Source organism: Phoca vitulina, unplaced genomic scaffold (assembly GCF_004348235.1).
Source record: "Phoca vitulina isolate PV1807 unplaced genomic scaffold, GSC_HSeal_1.0 scaffold16, whole genome shotgun sequence".
In the NCBI taxonomy this organism is placed as follows: domain Eukaryota; kingdom Metazoa; phylum Chordata; class Mammalia; order Carnivora; family Phocidae; genus Phoca; species Phoca vitulina.
The window spans coordinates 19,157,908-19,178,425 of NW_022589719.1; the positions used below are offsets into that span (position 1 = coordinate 19,157,908).

Consider the following 20,518-nt stretch of genomic DNA (forward strand, 5'->3'; position numbering starts at 1 on the left):
TTAAAAGGACATGAGATTGACTATATATATGTATGTCATAGTGAAGGACCAAATGCCAACCAAGATACACAGTCAGGTAAGAACAATTAGCAATTTTGTGAATTGGCTGCCAGTTCAAATTTATTTTGCCAAGGCTAATGTTTAGTTAAGTCAATTTCTGTCAATTATAAGAGCCTTCACTGAATGAGCTTATGTTTGAATTTCAACAACTCTGCATTTAACCTGAAGCAAATATAATCTCCTGGGCAATTGTCAAAACAAGAGACTGTTGACAATGAGTCCTGGAAATAAAAGCTAAATAAAAGAAAAATCTTACTTCTTAAATGTTCTTCCTTTAGACTTTAACAAATATTTAGGGAATACTTAGAATGTGCTAAGTATTTGAAGGAAATAAAAAATATTTTCAAAATCTTTTTACTCTACTAAAAGAAATAATTCCTATGTTGCAAATAACATAAAGAAGTGGAATCAAAAGTTAAGAATGTCCAAGTGAATAGCTATTCCCCTCATTTGGAAAAAAATCAAAGAATCATATAAGAGACATGAAATTTCAGCCTTAGGGGAAAAAAAAGGTTGTTAATATCAGACTTATTTATAATATTCCCCCAAAAAACTGGAAAAGTCTTAATTTAAATATCATCTGAACAATTACCTCCATTTGAAAATTTTAGTCCCGAAAACTGCAATAATATGCAAAGCTATGTGTTCTATATTTGAATAATAACATTAGGAAACAGAATTCCGCATCCAGTTTGAGTTATGGGAGACTGGTGTATAGAAGTATTACATAAGGATCAAAGCCTGGAAGAAAATATATCACAATGCTAACGATTATTTCTGGATTGCAGGACTGACAAGGGCAATATGACCTCTTCTTTAGACACCTCAGTATTCTAAATGTATCATCAATAGCTATATATTATTGTATATATGCATAAATGATAAGCTAAACAAAGGTTTTGTTCTGTGACTCTACTCAGATTTCAGAATACAGGGAGTCTTTCCTTTTTAAATTTACCATGTATTCATATTATTCTGACAGAAGTTTCAGATACAAGGAAAAAAACAATTTTGTCAAATTTTATTTCTATACTTTACTAAATGGTTATAGATTGTAACTTAGTGAGCAAGTAAAATCAATAATAAATTTGAAATGTTTCATGTTAAAGTTGTCATAGTCTTCCCCCCTTCAAAATTTACTTCTTAAGAAGAACTTATCTATGTACCAACCAATGTATCTTGGAAAATTGATTACAAATTATATTAGCAGATTGAAAAAATGGTAGAAAGGAGACCAAATATACAAAAGCTTAAATTCCTCCTCTTCCAAAAAGACTTTGGTATCACTGGAGTCTATACTGATATCATCTTTATTTAGAGGATTCATATCATCACCCTCTTATATGGCAGTTACATGTATAAATGTTCTGCCTCCCAGTGGAGTGTCTTAAGTATTCAGATGGAATCATTTATTCTTTTGATTCAATCCCTTTGGGTCAAATGCATGATCAGGGACTATCTAAACTCAAGAATTAACAAATGTGCAAATAGCCACTGCCTCACAAACAGTATGTATTTAATAAATATTTGAAAGAATGTATTGACAGAGAAAGAAAATTGGTTACAGAAATAAAAAAACAATAAAAGGCAATAAAATAAACTTTGGGGTCTCAGCATAATTTGAAGTTATAAGTATAGCCGCATACTACAGACTTGATTTTATTTCTTTCTCCATGATTTAGACTTTCCCAAAAAATTTTCCCAAAGGCTTTGGTTGAAAAAAACATTGTTTTTGATTAATTGGACTCCAGCCTTTGCAAACACCCATCATGCCTAACATGCCCCTGCCTTGAGACCAATGTAATTACTGGTCTCTGCAGCAACAGTATTCCCCTGATTAGTGCCTAGCTTGTCTTTACATTTACTCAGGTCCCTGCTCAAAGGTCAAAGGTTGTCGACTATTAGCTTCTTGGAACCTTGAGCAACAATCTCCCTGCACCCATCTGTAAAAGAGATGGGTTACCTTGCAGGTTTGTTCAAAGGATTTATTAAGGTAGTGGTTTCACATAAAGCCCCTAATACTGTGATTCTCATTTGCTATGCCATAATCATGCAGGAAATGTTGCCCTTCACTGTCAAAGATGACACTTGCAGTGAGGAAGGCAATGATTGCTTAAGAACATGAGACTGAAGGGGAAATCCACAAGCACAAGTTTTTCTTTTTTCTTTTTTTTTTCCATTTGCTTTGTAGCTTCTGCACCATTTACATTATTTCTAAGATTAGATTTAGAGTTTATAACTGGATTTCGTCTTTATCTTTCAAAGCTCTATACCTGTTAGCTGGGCTTATTAATGAGTTCTTGACAATATGCTCTCTATTTGCTGTTCCTGGAACACCCTCACATACTCTCCCTTCCCTTACCACCCCCCCCACACACACCCCCGCTCCCTGACAAGACTTTTGCACTTGCTGTTCCCTTTTCTTGGAATGTTATTTTCAGAAATCCATATGGCTTGCTCCTTCTTACCCTTGTGGCGTCTCATCCAAGGTCACCTTAATAATGAGAAAACTTAGCCATCTCTTCTGTCCCCCACCCCAATGCTTTCTCTATCTTCCCTTATTTTTATGCTTATCATTATAATGATCTGCAATATTACACATTTTTTAGCTTACATTTCACCTGTGCCCCTAGTAGATAATAAGCTTCATGAGGACAGAGACTTTGTTCACCGTTGTGACACCAGCTCCTAGTGCTGGAAACCTAAGAGCTATTTAATGACAATTTGTTGAATGAATGAAAGCATGAAAGAAATGCTAGCTATGTTCCTAAAACAGGAACCACAAACACATGTGACACACACAAACACACCATCACCAATCCCAGAGAGTTTTCAATATGGTCAGAGGTTAGATATTAAACAATTACAAACAGGATGAGTTTAGAAGCATTGATTTAAATATGCTAAATGACAGTCTGGTATCTCCAATTCAGTCTGTCTTACCCCAGAAATCTTTTTTTTTTTTTTTTTTTTAAAGATTTTATTTATTTATTTGACAGAGAGAGACACAGCGAGAGAGGGAACACAAGCAGGGGGAGTGGGAGAGGGAGAAGCAGGCTTCCAGCCGAGCAGGGAGCCCGATGCGGGGCTCAATCCCAGGACCCTGGGATCATGACCTGAGCCGAAGGCAGACGCTTAACGACTGAGCCACCCAGGCGCCCCTTACCCCAGAAATCTAATACTTGGAAGTTTTCACATGAAATGAAGGTACAGGTAGTGAGAAAGGTAGAAGAATTGTTGAAAAGTTTTTGTCTATCTCAGCCATGGTGTGGGATAAACAAAAAACAAAAACTTCCTCCCCCAGCTAAGGATGTAAAGGGATATAGATCAACTCATTCATATGTAAGATGAGAGAATATATAAATTAATGAGCAGATGAGCCTGTCAGTAAAGAAATCTACGTATTTCTCATATATTAGCTAGGTGACATCAGCAAGGTATTTAAACTCTCTTATATATCAATGGATTCATTGGTAAAATGAAGATAAAATTAGAACTCACCTCATCACGCTTCTGAAATAATAAAATGAGAACATTTAGGCAATATATTTAACACAGTTCTTGAACAGATGTGAGCTATTAGTGCTATTATTTAGTAAATTATTTTTTAGATACCACCTGCTTCAAAAACAAATTTGAAGAAAATAAAAAGGACAAATTTGAAATGAGTGAAAACAGGATAAAAACTCTGAGTCAAGGGTGATGAGGTAGATATTCTAGTTGTCTATCCTATAACCATTTCTCCTGATGTCTTTCTAATGGAATCTAGAATTGGTATGGGGCAATGTGCCTGGCTCTATTTCTCAGACTCCCCTACAGGTAGAAGTGGCTATTTAATTAAATTTTAGTCAATGGAACAGAAGTGGAATTTTCTAGATGTAACTTCTGGGAAAGCATTTTGGAAAATGGGAACTGGCTCAACTTAAATATGACTTTTACCTCTCAGCCTTCTCCTACTCTCTTCCTGGAACATAGGCTGCCCAGTAGGAGCTTTAATATGCATCTACTAACTATGGATTGACCTCAAATATGGAAGCTCTGAACTAAGAATATCAGAGCAGAAAGAGAGTAAGAGCCTGTCTCTCTGATACCAAGGAAGTGTAACATCAGCCTGAACTGCCACCTCCTGATTCCTCTATAAGTGGAGTTTGGCTACTTTCTGTTTAACCACTTCATGAATCTCTGCCTCTCATAGCCGAACAAAAAATTTTAACTGTTAGAGGTGAGATAGTTATCCTAAATAATAAAAAGAGTCAAAGCAATCTATCACAGGTACATATAACTAAGCTGATAACTTCCCAACAGCCATGCAAAAGGAACACAATGAAACTATGAAAGATTATAAAGTTCTCATGAATTAATAAAAAAGCAAATCCAAGTCTATATACTGCTAAATTTATTCCAGTCATTAGAATCCAAAAGAACCATTCAATGGGCTTTTATGTAGGGGGAGCACATGATATCTTGATTTGCATATTTTATAGGTTTTTGAAGATATAAACTAATCTTCATGTGTTTATTTCTTACAGTGACCTTTGACAAAAAGAAAAATGTTAAATTTTATAGGACTGTGAAAACATCGTTTTCTAAATGTGTGACCTGATTCAGAAGTAGAAATTTAAGAATGTGAAAGAAAGAACAGTTTGAATGAATCTTGCACTCTTCCAAAATTAATCAATGAAGACTTGCTGCACCCTGAGCTAAATATCAACAATTTGACATTAACGCTTTTGCAAAATGTCTGAAACACTAGTATGATTTTAGTAAATACAGGTGACCACATGTGCTCTAATTTGGGAGTGAAATGACAACTGTGGCCATTCAGTTATAAAATTAAAGTGCTTGCTCAGAAAGAGGACTATCCTAGTGGGAAGCCTGAGCGTTTCTGAAGGTAAGACCAAGACATTTATTAACGCAGTTTGGAGTTGACTCAAATGCTTTAACAAATACTTAAATGAAAGTCATAGAGATTAGCACCATAAAGCATGGAGAACACTTTGGCCTATATAATTCTGAGAGCAGAAACTACCATTTGCTAATCTTGATCACCAAACTTAATTTTTATTGGGCTTATGTAGACCAACTTAATTATCTACTATTGTCAGCTCAGAGTAGTATGGGGGAATCAGTGCCCAGGTATGGAATACTAAAATAAGAAACAAGGGAATGTCAACTGTGCATTCAAATGATGTTCTGCTAGTTAAGAAAGGGAGATTTTTGCAAGGGAAAGGAGTTGTCTCTTAAATATGGAAAGCAAGGGAATTCAGAATAGAAAAGCTGACAGAGATAGGGCAGCCTTAATTTACATGTCAGCTATAATTTACAAGACTATTTACTTGGTAACTCCATGGCATTCCTTAAACTAGTTACCGTAGCAACTGCCACATGACACATCAGCCTCTAAGACAGAGAACATCTTCTGCGAGAAACAAAAGCACCATCAATATCTCAAAAGAACACTACCATTTTAAGGAATGTTGATGGTATGAAGGAAACGTGTTAGCCCTGATTCACTATGATTTTTTTTTTTAATTTCTACATTCTACTAGAGTGTCAACAGCGCTTTCAATGTTTTTTTTCTCTCTTATTTATTGCTTTACTGTCTTTTTTTTTTTTAATGTTAATTACCTAACTATAAGCTTTCAGTTAAAGCTGCAAGAAAGCCTCCCACAAATCAAACTCCAACCTACCTTCACACAAATCCCTTCAAGGACTCTAGATCTAATACTATTTTTCCTAAATGGTATTTCATAGATCACCAGTATCAACCACTGTGATGCTTTGTTAAAAATGTAAATTCTGGGGCACCTGGGTGGCTCAGTTGGTTAAGTTTCTGATTCTTGATTTCAGCTCAGGTCTTGATCTCAGGGTCATGAATTCAAGTCCATGTTTGGCTCCTCGCTGGGCATGGAGCCTACTTAAAAAAAAAAAGTAAAATTTTTGGTTCCAACCCAGACCATCTAAGTCAGAATATTTGGGGTAAGATGTAGAAATCTGCATTTTTGGTAATTTAAATTAGTGATGTGTTCTTTATATAAGACCTTTATTTTCTTACCTCTGCTTCTTTGCTAAGAAGCTTCCTCACCTTGAACACCCCTCCTTAAGTCCAAGTGTATGAATACCACAAGCAATTCATGGCTTAACTGTCACTCTTTCTCAAAAAAAAAAAAAGAAAGAAAAAAAGTATTTCTCACCAACAAATTACAAACTCTACTACTTTTTTACTTCTATACTTTTCTAATTCCTACTTTATTTTAAACAGTGTATTTGATTAATATACATATTAAGGACATTCTCTCTCTTTACCCTCCCATTAAATTTCATGTAGCTTTTTATTACAATTTACCTAGAGTATTAAAATACTGAGATTAAGGGCACCTGGGTAGCTCAGTCTGTTAAGAGCCCAATTCTTGATTTTGGCCCAGGTCATGATCTCAGGGTCATGGGATTGAGCCCTAGGTGGGGCTCTGTGCTTCCCTGCTCAGCACAGAGTCTGCTTGTCCCTCTCCCTCCCCTCCTGCTCTTCTCCCCCCACTCTCATGAGTGCACCCTCTCTAAAATAAATTAATAAATAAAATCTTTAAAAAAATACTGAAATTAGGACACCTCTTTCACTGGTTAGGCTCTTCTGAGGGTAGAGACAATGCTTATTCATTAATGTGTCCAAGTGAGACCATTAGTGTCCTAATGAGACCATATAGATATCAACAAATGTTCAATTAATTGGCCTATATTTAATAATACTAAAAATAACACATCAAAAACTTACATAGAATTTTTGAGCTCTAGCTCATTCCAATGTCACAAGAATTATGAAGTAGTTATTATTATTATTAATACTTATTTATTATTTACTTAATTTATTTAATTTATTATTTACTTAATTATTATTATTAATACTTCTATTTTTCAGATGAGACACAGCCTTGGACAGGTCAAGCCACCTGCCTTAGATACACAACTAATAAGTTATAGACCAAGATTTAAAAATTGGGCTGCAATAGGAACCCAAATCTTAGCCAGCAGTTTTGCTTAAGAGACCATGAATTAATAGTATATAATTTAGAAAGAAATTAAAAATAAAATAAAAAATAAAAAGACATTAGTTAAAATATAGATATGAAAGAATACAGATATGAAGCAGATGTGTCATGCCACAAAGTTTTAGCCTTACATTCAGAACTTTCTCTTCATGTCTCTTTACAATCATCATATAAAGATCCAGGATTGGGTGTAAAAACAAAACAATTAGCACTCAACTATATTTTCTTGCACAAACCAAACCTTTCCCTAAGCCTTTTCCTTACCTATAAAATAGGACACTTGAACTGCATGATCTTAACCTTAAAATTAAGATCCTTTATAGGGATAGAATTCTAGGGTTCAGAATGCCTCCTTCCCACATTACATAGTTTTAGGTCTAGAGAGGCAATGTCTCCCCAGCCTGGTGGACTGTCAGAAAAGTATTCCCTGCCCATCAAAATCCTCCCGTATTTCCCTATTTTACTAGAGCAACTGCCAAAATACTAATGGTCCACAAAATTCAGCCGTACTTCCCATCTCTCTTCTCTTTTTCATACTTCATTCCAACTAAAGTGGTCTTGCTGCTACGCTTTCAAGTCAGGGCCTTTGAACTCACTATTCATTCTACCGGAGTCTCCCCTCCCATGTAGAAACAGGACTCTCTTTCACACCCCCTTCAAATGTTACCTTCTTACTGAGACTTACCCTGGCCATCCTATTTAAAATTGCAAACTCTTACTCCATTCTGTTAACTCCATTTTTTTCTTATAATTTTTTTAACATAATTAACTTATTTTTTTCTTTTTCATCCCACAACCACATGAGCTCCAAGGTGAAGATCTTTTGTGTGTTTCATACCTCAATATATCCCCAGCACCTAGAGCACTACCTCATACAGAATGAGCCCTCAGTATTCATTGATTGAATTAATGAAAAAATATTCATCTATTCTTCTTTTCATCCATTCATCCAAATAACTTTATTAACTGATTGCTGTTAGGCATAATTCTAGTTGCTGAAATCTTCCTAATGAATTTTGAAACCCCAAAACCTCACACAATTCTAACCATTCTGGCCACTAAAAATGTGTCCATATGAAAATGATTAATATTTTAAATTAATAAAGAACAGGTTGTTACTTTAAAAAAAAAATCAAGTGTCAAAACTTAGACTATGAACATTTACCGCAGCCTTAAATGTGTGTCCTTGAAATCAGTCTTGTGTTGGCAAAAACAACAAAGAAAAATGGAAAAATTTATTTGTATATCATGAGATTTGCAGGCTATTAGGCTAAATTAGCTCCGGTTGCCTGAAGGATGTCTTAGGTAACTGCAGCTATCCCCAAGTATTACTGAATCTAATTCCTGATGCCATCCTTTGGGGAAAATATAAAGAAATCAGAGAAATGCAGAGAGCTCCTATCACAATGATAAAATGTATGAGTAGACCAGACTGTGAGAAAGATCAATCAAATTAGAAACATACAGCCCAAAGAACCACAGATCACTGAAGAGAAGTATTAAAGGAGAGCAACAAAGAGAAAGAGGCTATTCTCTAATTATGTAATGGAATACTGTTTTTAAAAAGCATTCTGGTCTTATATATATATATATATATATATATATATATATATATATATATATATGAATCTGCATTAAACAAGACTGTCTTTTTACTTCTAGGGAAAACCAGCATTAGAAGCCAAAAAGGATTTCTCCAAGTCACTGTTCTCTATATGTGGATTTCTAATAGTTGCTAGTAGGGATCATGAAGGACCCTGCATAGAGATGATCTCATTGCTGAGTAATTGGGAGATTATATATCATTCTGTTTTTATTGGAAAGACTCAGTAATTTTCTGGATATGCATGTATGATTGTTGCAGGGGAGCACTTTCATTAAACTAGGAGGAAAACATATCAAAAAGTGTCCAAGTCTTTGAAATACTAGAATAAAATATGGGACTTTGTTCTCTTTAGATTGGAAACAGTCCCCAAAATATATGCAATGAGATCTACTCTCTCTGTTCCATAACTATTGGCTGGGAAGCTAAAAGGAGCCACTATGTTGCTGTGGAGAGCCATGGACTAGAAATCAGGAAAACTGTTTTTGCCCAGCTTGTAAAATTACCTTGTTTTTCAAGTTCTGGTAAGCTGTTAAGTTCTGTATTCTAAACTGTTAAATGGGGTTAGTGGTTATCCTAAGTACCTTAGTGTTAATGGTATTGAATGATGTCTCTCTAAAAATGACAAAGTACATTAGAGAACCCATTTTTCTCCAAAGTAAAGCATTATTCAAATGCCTAGTTATAGATTCCTGCAGCTACCCAGGAGGAAGAGTTGGTTCTCTGGGATCCATCATATCCTAGGGTTCAAATTTTCCAAGAGCTGTTCCCCCAAATGAGCAGTCCATTCTTTAGAAGCAGTAATACTTTCTAATAAGGGCTGTTCTTAAATGTAATCATACAATATGCTGAATGTGGGAAATATGGATAAAGAAAGATTGAGTCTAAAGGTGTGGCTGGGTCAAACGAAGGGGGGGAAATCAGAGGGGGAGACAAACCATGAGAGACTATGGACTCTGAAAAACAAACTGAGGGTTCTAGAGGGGAGGGGGATGGGGGGTGGGTTAGCCTGGTGATGGGTATTAAAGAGGGTACATACTGAATGGAGCACTGGGTATTATATGCAAACAATGAATCATGGAACACTACATCAAAAACTAATGATGTAATGTATGGTGATTAACATAACATAATAATAAAAAAAATTTAAAAAAAAAGTAAATGTATGTGAAAGAGCAGTAGGAAGCCAGACTGGTATAATATAGAGGGATGACCAGCACTAGTCAATGGGAAGCCAGGAATTTAAGGACAAGATATTATCAAAGGGTATGAGGGATAGGACACAAAAGTTGAATAGCTCTGCGTAATGCCAACAAATTTGGCCAACATCTGCTTCATTACTCCAGAAAATGAACATGACAATGGTGATAATGGTTGATTAGACTTTTCAGGAAAGCTTTGTAGGCATCACTTTTCTTTTGGCAGAACTCAGATGGGTTTGAACCCAACTTTGTTCTTCTATCCTTCCTCTCTTCTTTTTGGTCTATGGAAAGGATCTTTCCAAAGGAAGAACTGCCCATTTTCTCAGTTGTGATCAGTGAGGCTACAGGAACTGAAAGGGAAAGTGAGCCTATTCACTAGTAGTAGGGATTCCTCAAATATTCCACATTAACACCCCTAGTTGACTTTTGACTTTTATTTTGATTCTGCCACATCAGTGCCCACCTTTGGCTAATAAGGAAAAGAGTTGTTTAAATGTGCCTCAACTTTATCATTTTCTTTGGCTAAATTTCTCATGAATTGTTTAGTCCTGAGCATAATCATTCCCCCTTTCAAAATCATTCTAAGGAGAAGCCATTTTTTTTTTTTTTTTTTTTTTAAGATTTTACTTATTTATTTGACACAGAGAGAGAGAGCACAAGCAGGGGGAGCAGCAGGCAGAGGGGAAGGGAGAAGCAGGCTTCCCACCAAGCAGGGGACCTGATGCAGGACTGGATCCCAGGACCCAGGATCATGACCTGAGCCGAAGGCAGATGCTTAAATGACTGAGCCACCCAGGTGCCCGAGGAGAAGCCATTCTGATTTAACTCCTAGTATTTTGCTTTTTTCAAGTCATCCCACTTAATATTACAGCACTTTTAAGTTGATACAGTAATATAATGAAAATAAGGACACCACTTTAATTTTTCAATTTTGATTTTTTTTTTCTTAGCCATACCTATAACCTTAGATATTGAATTATTATCTCCAGGGTACAACCACTTTTCTAGACCAACTCTAAATTTTTCATGCACTTTCTAACATGTTCTAGTTTTATCTATATGTATTTTCCTCTTTCCTTTGCAATTTGTCATAAGAATCACACCCATTTATTCTACAGGCATGCACTGGGTCTGCTGACCTATCTGTGTAGAAAAGTCCACAAGACTGCAAATTAGACGACACCTATATAATGCAAAAAATCTGAAGGGTCAGATATTTCATCTGTTAAGGCAGATATCCTGTACACTTGTTTGTCAAGTATAGAGTGACAAAGTTAAATAAGAGAAATTATCAATTATTAAGCATCATATAAATAATATTCTCGAACATATACAAAATGCTAATGCTATCTACCTATGTCTTTACTACTTTATCCTTGACTGTAAAGGTAGAAATTTACTATTGCTGAGGTAGTAACTTACTACCAGTCCTATTTTACAGATGAAGTGTTTAAACCTCTACTATATAGGATGCCAGTTCCAATTATGAGAACAAGCTATAACTAGTAAATCACATGCTATTCTGTAGATCCTAATATGTATTTGTAAAATACTAATGCATTAAATATATTTAATGATATTTTTCATTAAATACACAGCTAACTATCTTGGTTTTTCTAAGTTGAGGTAAAGTTAGTATATAACATTCATCTCAGGTGTACAACATAATTCAATATTTGTATAAACTACAAAGTGATTAGCACAATAAGTCTAGTTACCCTTCATTACTATACATTCACCTCTTTCACCCATTTTGCTTACCCCCAACCCACTCTGATGGCCACCAATATGTTCTCTGTATCTATGAGTTTTGTTTTCTTTTGTTTTGATTTTTAGATTCTACATATAATTGAAATCATGTGGTATTTCTCAATCTGACTCATTTCCTTGGCATAATACCTTCAGGGTCCACCATGTTGTTGCAAATGGCAAGATTTACTTTTTTATAGCTGAATAGTATTCATTGTGTGTGTGTGTGTGTGTGTGTGTGTGTGTGTGTGTGTGTGTGTGTCACATCTTCCTTATCCAGTCATCCATCTATTGACACTAAGGTTGTTTCCATGTTGTGCTATCATAAATAATGCTGCAGTAAACATAGGGTGCATTTATCTTTTCTCAAATTAGTGTTTTAATTTCTTTGAACAAATACTCCAACATGGAAGAGCTGGATCATATGGTGGTTCTATTTTTAACCTTTTTGAGTAATGTTCTTACTGTTTTCCATAGTGGCTGCACCAATTTACATTTCTACCAACAGTGTATGAGGGTTCCCTTTTCCACATCCTGGCCAGCACTGGTTATTTCTTATCCTGTTGAAAATACCCATTTTAACAGGTGTGAGGTGATATCTCATTGTGTTTGATTTACATTTCCCTGATGATTAGTGATGTGAACATCTTTTCATGTGTCTGTTGGTCATCCGTATGTCTTCTTGAGAAAAATGTCTGTTTAGAACCTCTGCCAATTTTATAATTGGACTTTTTTTTTTTTTTTTTTTTTTTGCTATTGAGTTGTTTGGGTTCTTTATATATTTTGGATATTAACCACATATTAGATATATAATTTGAAAATATTTTCTCCTAGTCAGTAAGTTGTCTTTTCATTTTATTGACAGTTTCCTTCACTGTGTGGAAGCTTTTTTTAGTTTGATGTAGTCCCACTTTTTTATTTTTGCTTTTGGAGTCAGACCCAAAAATTCACCACCAGGACCAATGTAAAGAAGCTTTCCTCCTATATTTTCTTCTAAGAATTTTATGGTTTCAGGTCCTACATTCATGTCTTTCATCCATTTTGAGTTAATTTTTGTTTATGACATTAGATGGTGGTCTAGTTTCATTCTTTTGCATGTGACTGTCCAGTTTTCCCACCATTTACTTAAGAGAAAATGGTCTTTTCCCCATTGTATGGTTTTGATTTCTTTGTGGTACTGACCACATATGCGTGGGCTTATTTCTGTGCTTTCTATCCTGTTCCATTGAACACTTTTTATGCCAGTACCACACTTACTGATTTCTGTAGCTATATAGTATAGTTTGAAATTAGGAAGCAGGATACCTCCAGTTTTATTCTTCTTTCTCAAGATTATTGTGTCTATTCAGAGTCTTTTGTAGTTCCAACAAATGTTAGATTTGTTCCAGTTCTGTAAAAAAAAAAAAAATTCCATTGAAATTTTGATAGGGATTGCGTTGTATCTGTAGATTGCTTAGGGTAATATGGACATTTTAACAATATGAATTACTTCAATCCATGAGCACAAATGATCTTTACATTTATTTGTGACTTACTCAATTTCTTTCCTCAATGTCTTATAGTTTTCAGTGTACAGGTCTTCTACCTCCTTGGTTAAATTTATTCCTTTTTGGATTTTATTATTTTTTATTTTATTCTTTTTGATGCTATTGTAAATGGGATTATTTCTCTTTCTGTTGTTTATTAGTGTATAGAAATACAATGGATTTCTATGCATTGATTTTGTATCCTGCAACTTTACTGAATTCATTTATTCTAGTATTTTTTTGATGGAGTCTTTAGGGTTTTCTATATATAATATCATGTCATCTGCAAATATTGTCACCTTTACTTCTTCCTTTCCCATTTGGATGTCTTTTATTTCTTTTCTTGTCTAATTGCTCTGGCTAGAACTTCCAATATTAAGTTGAATAAAAGTGACAAGAATGGGCATCCTTGTCTTGTAGCTGATCTTAGAGGAAAAGTTTTCAACTTTTCACTGTTGAGTGTGAGGCTAGCAATGGGTTTGTCATACATGACTTTATTATATTTAAGTATTTTCCATCTATACCCACTTTGTTGAGAGTTTTTATCGTAAGTAAATGCTGAATTTTATCAATGATTTTCTGAATCTATTGAGATGATATCCTTTTTATCCTTTATTTTGTTAGTGTGGTGTTTCATGTTGATTTTGTGGATCTTGAACCATCTTTTCTTTTTTTTTTTTTAAGATTTTATTTATTTGAAGAGAGAGACACAGTGAGAGAGGGAATACAAGCAGGGGGAGTGGGAGAGGGAGAAGCAGACTCCCCGCTGAGCAGGGAGCCCAATGCAGAGCTCAATCCCAGGACCCTGGGATCATGACCTGAGCCGAAGGCAGACGCTTAACGACTAAGCCACCCAGGCGCCCTGAACCATCTTTTCAAGCTTGGAATAAATCCCACTTGAATATGTTGTATGATCCTTTTATTGTATTCTTCAATTTGGTTTGATAATATTTTGTTGAAAATTTTTGCATCTATGTTCATCAGGAATATTGGCCTATAATTTTCTCTTTTTGTGGTGTCCTTGTTTCATTTTGGTATCAGAGTAATGCTGGCCTCTTAAAATGAATTTGGAATTATTCCCCTCTCTCCAAATTTTTGTAAGAGTTTGAAAAAGATCTTAACTTTTCTTTGACCGTTTGGTAGAATGCACCAGTGAAACCATCTGGTTCTGGGCTTCGGTTTGTTGGGAGGCTTTTCCATTACCAATTCAGTGTCCTTAACAGTAATTGGTCTATTCAGATTTTTTATTTCTTCATGTTTCAGTCTTGGAAGATTGTATGTTTCTAGGAATTTATCCATTTATACTATGTTCTCTAATTTTTTGGGTCTATAAATTGTTCATGGTAGTCTCATGATACTTTGTTTTTTTGTGGTATCAGATCAGTTGTAACTTCTCTTTCATTTCTGATTTTATTTATTTGATCCAATTTCTTTTCCTAGGTAGGTTTAGGTAAAGGGGTGTCAGTTTTATATTTTCAAAAAACCAGCTCTTATAGTTTCATTTATCTTTTCTATTTGTTTTTTTTTCTTCAGTCTCTATTTCATGTTTTTTATGTTCTGATCTTTAATATTTTCTTTCTTCTACTAACTTTAGGCTTTGTTATTTTTCTATATCCTCTAGATATAAAGTTAGATTGAGATTTTTCTTGTTTCTTGAGGTAGTCCTGTATTCTTATGAACGTCCCTCTTAGACCTGTGTTTGCTACATCCCAAAGATATTGGATTTCCATTTTCGTTTGTCTCAGTGTTTTCTTTTTTCTTTTTCCCCCCTTTGATTTCTTCATTGAACTATTGGTTGTTCAGTAGCATGTTGTTTGATCTCCACATATTTGTGATTTTTCCAGTTTTCTTCCTGTAATTGATTTCCAGTTTCATACCATTGTGGTCAAAGAAGATGCTTGATATTATTTTAATCTTCTTAAATTTACTGAGACTTGTTTTGTGCCATAGCATGTAATCTGTCCTGAAGAGAATGTTCCATGTGCACTTGAGAAAAATGTGCATTTTGCTGCTTTTGGATGGAATGTTCTGTACATATCTATTAAGTCAATGTAGTCTAATGTGTCATTTAGAACTAATGTTCCCTTATTGATTTTTTTGTCTATGATCTACCTGTTGATGTAAGTCTGGTAATAAAGTCCCCTACTACTATAATATTGCTGTCAATTTCTCCCTTTAGGCCTGTTAATATTCGCTTTATATATTTAGGTGCTCCTATGTTGGGTGGATAAATATAAATATTTACAAATGTTATATCCTTTTGTTGGATTGACCCTTTTATCCTTATATAATCTCTTTCATTACAGTCTTAGTTTTAAAATCTATTTTGTCTGATATAAGTATAGCTATACCAGCTCTTTTCATTTCCAATTACATGGAATAATACCCTTTTCTTTCCATTCACTTTCAGATCTGAAGTGAGTATCTTTCAGGCAGCATATAGATGGGTCTTATTTTTATCCTTTCAGCCACATTATGTCTTTTTATTGGAGCATGTAGTCCATTTACATTGAAAGTAAGTATTTGTAGGTATGTATTTATTGCCATTTTGTTAATTGTTTTTTTTCTTATATACTATATGGATGAGTTTAACAATAAGTTCTTTGTAAAAACAAAATAGATCTGTTCATGTTTTCATAAAATAAAATCATATTCTATCAAAATTATGACCCTATGCTAGCCTCAAAAAGTGCTGCTTTCAACCGCCAAAGTTTATGTCAAATTCCTTTGATGTTTCACTTTGTGTTTTGTAGATATTTCTGACCCTTCTGTAAAATTACCCCTTAGCTCATGATTCTTTAATATGCAAGCATTTATAATATACATGCACTTACAAATCCACTCACCATAAAAGGAAACAAACATTCCCCTTTACAATTACTTAGTCATTTTACTCCTTTTAATAGTTTCCACATCCATTATATTGTTTAAGCTGAAAGAGAAAGCATCAGAATAGAAACACATTTCAGTAAAGATTTTCTTTTTTGTTGTTCGGTTTAAAGGATAAAATCATAGGTACCATTGCCATCTGTGGCAGACACTCCTGCTGCCTACCAGAAAATATTCTCTTCTCTTTTAGAATTAAGTTGCCCAATTTTTAGCTAGGTCCTTTGCTGCCCAGGTAAATGATGGTCCCACTTATTCCTCCTCACAGCTATGTCTGGCCATATGACTAAGTCTCCAGATGCATTGACTTCTGTGAAATTACCTTGAAAGTTAGTGGGGACCTGTCTTTTTTAACCCTTTAGTATATCATGGCGCCTGGAATTGGATGTGATGGCTGGAGTCTGAGCAAGCATATTGGCTCACAAGGATTAGAAGCACAGCCTAGATAGAGATGAAGGAGCAGTGAGCTGAAAAGAGACAGGTTCTGAAAGAATTTGGAGCTGCTTTATAAACATTGGAATGCTGACATTTGGGCTCAAATTTTTGGTGATTTACATGTATAATGCTTCAGACTCATAACAGCACTGTGAGGTAGGCATTGATATCTGTATTTTACAAAGGAGGGATATAAAGTTTCAGGGATATTAAGTGATTGACAGAAAAACATAATAAAAGGTTTTGAAGCACATTTCCTAGTACAGCTCCAGATTGTTTTCTATTAAATAATGGCTCCTATAAATTGGCCTATTTACCAAGCTAAAGGGGGCACTATTTAATTAAGCACTCAGTTTATAGTCAGGTTATGAGAAGACAATGGATAATTCCACTAACAAGGCCAAATTGGGTAATTTTAAGAGTTTAGTGGCCTTCATTTAATGTCAGCATTATTTTCAAGAAATTCTTTTTTTATGTTATAAGAAGGAAAAGAGGAAAAAGGAGAAAAAACACTTTCAATGTCAAGCAGTTGGTGTCCTTAACTACCTGGAAATTTGTAAACCTGGATATAAACAAATAGACAAAAATATGATACACTTTAATCCAAAGTAACGGAAGTAGAGTCCCATTTTATAGGTTGTAGGGGGCATCTTTCTAAAAGTTTAGCAAGTAATAGCTATGTCAGATGAAGTCAAAGAAAGTGAAGCAAAGATGAGATTGAAGCCAGTTAGGAGGCTGACAGAGTCACTGATCTGAAATGACAGTGAAGATTTTGTATGGTTATGAAGACAAAGGGCAATAATAAAGAATGAAGATAGCAATTTTATCAAGGGCAAGATAATGGCAGTGGAAAGGGTCTTATCCCGTTTGAACTACAAACTTTTTTTCAAGCTTTTATTTAAATTCCAGTTAACATACAGTGTACAATACAGTGATATAGTATACACTTTATATAAAGTATGCTTTATATAGTATACTGTATACAATATAGTGATTCAACATTTCCATACAACACCTGGTGCTCATCTTCCTGCTTTGGATTTGGTTATTTTTCCAGTTGAAATTATTAGATAATTGCCTTAAATTCTTTATTTTTGCTATCCTAGGTTGAACCAGTTCTTTTTCTTACCATACCAGCTTCCCACATTTTGATTGAAAATAGATGATGGGATGTCTGAGCTCCATCAGTAATACTCAGCATCTGTTAAAGACGTATAACATATCAGGAAATGTGCCTACATTGTCTCCTTTAGTTGTCATGGTCCCTATTAGAATCAGAGTGTGGTTAAAGGAACAGACTTTAGAATCCCACTGTCTGGTTTAAAACCTACTCTGTGCCACTTACTAGTTCTAAGATCTTATAAAGGTTATTTAGCTGTCCTATGCTTCAGTTCCTTAATCTACAAAGAGAGGAGAAAATTATATCCACCCATCTGCATTGTTGATAATTACGTTAGCTAATAAATAAAAAGGATTTAGAATACAGCTTGACTATAGTCCTATATGTATTTGTTGTTACTATTCCTGTTCTTGTTGTGATCCTCATCCCCATTGTGCTGAGAAGAAAACTGATGCTCAGAGACTATACCCAATTAATAAGTGGCAGAGGTAGTACTAAAGCCTAGGGCTGCTAACTCTAAAGTCAGTCATCACTCCAAGATACCCTATCATGTCTCCTTCTAATAGAGTGATCATGTTCAATGTGCAGAGGCAACTTTTCAGAATGTTCATTCCCCAGAACTCATGCCTGAAAATGCCCTTCATTGCCAACGTGGACATTTGCCCACCCCCCAGGGTGAAAGGAAGCACCCTCTCATTAGAGCCTTCCTTACAACTGGAGTACAACTGGCTCCCAGCAGGCTAACTACATTATTAAGGGCTATATGATGTTGATCTGAGTAATTAGTGGCTTCATGACAACCACAAAATGAATACAATTAGTTTTTCATCTTTGGAAAGAAAGCTCTTGGGTTGAAAGGACTACAGACCCCTGTTTTTTCTTTGCTTCAATCTCTTCCTTCCTCCCCCCAAAAAATCCCTCCTAAACTGTCCACAGCCCTCTCAAGTCCAAGTCAAAACAGTGTTTTCAAAAGATACCACCAAGGTAGTTTCAAACTTAGAGTCATTTAAGGCAAATTTTAATAAACTTCTTGCCTTTCTTTCTGCTTTTCAATGTCTACTTAAGAACAAAAACAAAGTCAACTTCAATGCTCTTTAAAGTTCAAGCCCAATAAAAAGACATTAAAATTCCAATAAGCAATAATGTCCTTTTACTGCATTTTAGTACTAAAAAAGTAAGTGGTTCTAAGACCGCTGTGGCTGTTAGTACTTAAATGACCGAATTATCTTAATTGTCTCAGAAGTGGTACTAAAGTTTGAGAAAGAGTGTGCATATGTGAGAAGGAGGGAAAAGTGCCATCATTATACTCACTTTTTAGAAGGGAACATTTGTTTGCATTCCAGTCAAAAGCAAGCCACTTCCTAGTAAATCAAAACCCAAAGAGGTATGAGTGGTGAAATTATATGGCTTGTGCTACCGTTGGCTGAGTTGTAGTAAATTTAACTCCATTGTGCAGAAAGCTGCTGTGCAGAATTATGAGTCCATTTGATTCCAATTTAATCAACTTGAAGTTCCAAGCTGGCCCATTTTGAGGCTGAGGGACATTGCATCACAATGCGTGACACATATTTTTCTGTTTGGCAGAAAGCCCTTTGGATTCTTGTTGCTCAACTCAGTGTCAAAAGATGTCTGGGAGCCCTGAGAAGGTGGCAGCTAGGATGCACTTCATTCGAGCTGGATGTATGGCACCGAGAAGAACCATTTACCCAAAGGGAATGGGAAAGGAGGTAGTGGCAGAAATAATAGTGTCTAGCCAGCGAAAGAGAGAAGCCGCCACTGTGGGTGGGTAGAGAAGAGCTCCACAACTCCAGGAGGGGACGGAGCCTGAACAATCTGAGCCTCAGAGCACTGCTGGACCAGGAGGACAGTTGTGAAGCCACTGCACTTTTGATTCAATGGGGCTGAATGGGTCATGAGGTAGATGGTTAGTAGTATTGTGCTCTGATATAAGATCCTGGGAGAAGGAGCAAGATGGCAGAGGAGTAGGAGACCTATATTTCATCTTGTCCAAGGAATTCAGCTTGATAGGTATCAAACCATTCTGAACACCTACGAACTCAACAAGAGATCAAAAAAAAGAGTAACAGCAATGCTCTGAACAGAAAAGCAACCACTTTCTGGAAGGTCTCTTCTCATTTGTTTAGTGCATATTTTTCTGGGGTCGTTGTTACCCTGTCAGCATTTTGTTCTCTCATTCATATATTCTCCTCTGGACAAAATGACAAGACGGAAAAACTCACCTCAAAATAAAGAACAAAAGGCAGTACCAACTGCCAGGGACCTAATCAATATGGACATTAGTAAGATGTTGAACTAGAGTTCAGAATGACGATTATAAAGATACTAGCTGGGCGTGAAAAAAGCATGAAAGATACTACAGAAACCCTTCCTGGAGAAATAAGAGAATATCTAAACAAGTCGAAATCAAAAAGGCTATTAATGAGGTGCAATCAAAAATGGAGGCTCTAACTGCTAGGATAAATGAGGCAGAAGAGAGAATTAGTGATATAGCAGACCAAATGATGGAGAATAAAGAAGCTTAGAAAAAGAGAGATAAACAACTACTGGATCACGAGGGCAGAATTCGAAAAATAAGTGATACCATAAGATGAAACAATATTAGAATAATTGGGATCCCAGAAGAAGAAGAAAGCGAGAGAGGGGCAGAAGGTATAATGGAGCAAATTATAGCAAAGAACTTCCCTCATTTGGGGAAGGAAACAGGCATCAAAATCCAGGAGACACAGAGAACTCCTCTCAAAATCAATAAAAATAGGTCAACACCCCGACATCTAATAGTAAAACTTACGAGTCTCAGAGACAAAGAGAAAATCCTGAAAGCAGCGCGGGACAATAGGTCTGTAACCTACAATGGTAGAAACATTAGATTGGCA

General features: G+C 35.4%; 1 protein-coding gene across 8 annotated transcripts in view; it reads right to left on the reverse strand.

The window, feature by feature from the left end:
• The window catches only part of LRRC4C (leucine rich repeat containing 4C), a 1,196,081-nt gene that overhangs the window by 957,851 nt on the left and 217,712 nt on the right, over positions 1 to 20,518 (reverse strand). For 2 of the 8 annotated variants that reach the window (XM_032413924.1, XM_032413920.1), the window contains exon 1: positions 6,116 to 6,444. The exons of 4 other annotated variants lie outside the window; for them this stretch is intronic. The gene's annotated coding sequence lies outside the window, so the exon portion shown is untranslated. Of the gene's footprint in view, positions 1 to 6,115; positions 6,445 to 12,962; positions 12,986 to 15,387; positions 16,116 to 20,518 lie in introns of those variants that run through there. 2 more of the 8 variants (XM_032413922.1, XR_004300651.1) reach the window with 2 other exon arrangements.